Source organism: Echinops telfairi, unplaced genomic scaffold (genome assembly GCF_000313985.2).
Source record: "Echinops telfairi isolate 266 unplaced genomic scaffold, ASM31398v2 ScPeMD7_7469;HRSCAF=8507_1, whole genome shotgun sequence".
NCBI lineage: Eukaryota > Metazoa > Chordata > Mammalia > Afrosoricida > Tenrecidae > Echinops > Echinops telfairi.
The window spans coordinates 106,729,486-106,730,590 of NW_022111373.1; the positions used below are offsets into that span (position 1 = coordinate 106,729,486).

Here is a 1,105-nt window from a genome sequence, read left to right on the forward strand (position 1 = left end):
GTCTTTGTTAGCAAGTAAGGCATGATCAGAAATGTCAGGCTTACGCTTAGCAAACTCAGTCAATCTTACAAAGATAAACATTTAATATCACCATTGTTATAAGGAAAAACAAAGAGGAAGAAGCATAGTTTGTACACTAATCAACCAGACTTTGACCATTATGAAGAGGCCAGGGACAGGGGTGGGAACCGGGAGAGGGGAGGGATAGGGCACAAAATAAATGGAGAGGTAAAGAAGAAATTAAAATTCAATACATGGTGGGTGGTAAAAGGGAGCTGATGTCAAGGAGTTCGAGAAGGAAGAGAATTTTTTTGAAACCGACTGCAGTAGCAATTGACAACACTGCTTGATATGACTGAACTATGAAACCATATGATCTCTGTATTAGCTCCCAATAAAATGGTTTTGGAAAAAAAATTAAACAAATGAATAAAATTAAGAACTGCTTTAGGGGAAGAAAAGAAAGAAAAAACCCTCCAGATTCCTTACCCCTCAGATCTAAATATTGGTCTGAGCGGCTATAAAAGGAGGGAAAGTATAACTGAAGTGGACTTGGAATCTTTAATGATGCACAAGTTCATTTCAAACATAAAAGAAAAAGAAATGTTGGGATTGCTGACATTGTTGGCGTGCTTACTAGGCACCAGGTCCTGTTCTGAGCAAGCCTCGTGTCTATAGCAACGCACAACCAGGTTATGAGGTGGGTACCAGGATATCCTTTTGTTGGATGAGGGAGAAAAGAGGCTGGGGCCCGGGGTGTAAAGTTCCAAAGTCACAACTAGTTGTGGAGATCTGGGACAGAGATTCAGGCCGTTCAACTCCAGAGCCTTCCATTTTAACAACTATACTTCAGTGTCCCTGAATGAAAGTAAAGGAATAATACCTTTGGGGCAGCATCAAAACTCTGGCCAATCACCCGCCTCACAAGTAACATCATGAAAGAAGAAAGGCATGCTCTCCTCATGGTAACAATCGTAATAACTTTGCTTCTAATCAAAGACCAATGTTGCATTTTAACGAGAATTAAGAGAACTCTTGTACTTCACTGGGTTTGCAGGGTTAGACCACAAAGCACTAAGAATTTGGTGGCTGTAATGGTCTTAAT

General features: G+C 40.5%; 1 non-coding gene across 1 annotated transcript; it reads left to right on the plus strand.

Annotated features, from left to right (window-relative positions):
* The first annotated feature begins 471 nt into the window (after positions 1-471).
* On the plus strand, positions 472-592 carry LOC115873906. Its single transcript, XR_004048678.1, has one exon. It is a non-coding gene; the product is annotated as a small nucleolar RNA SNORA61 (small nucleolar RNA).
* Positions 593-1,105: the final 513 nt, after the last annotated feature.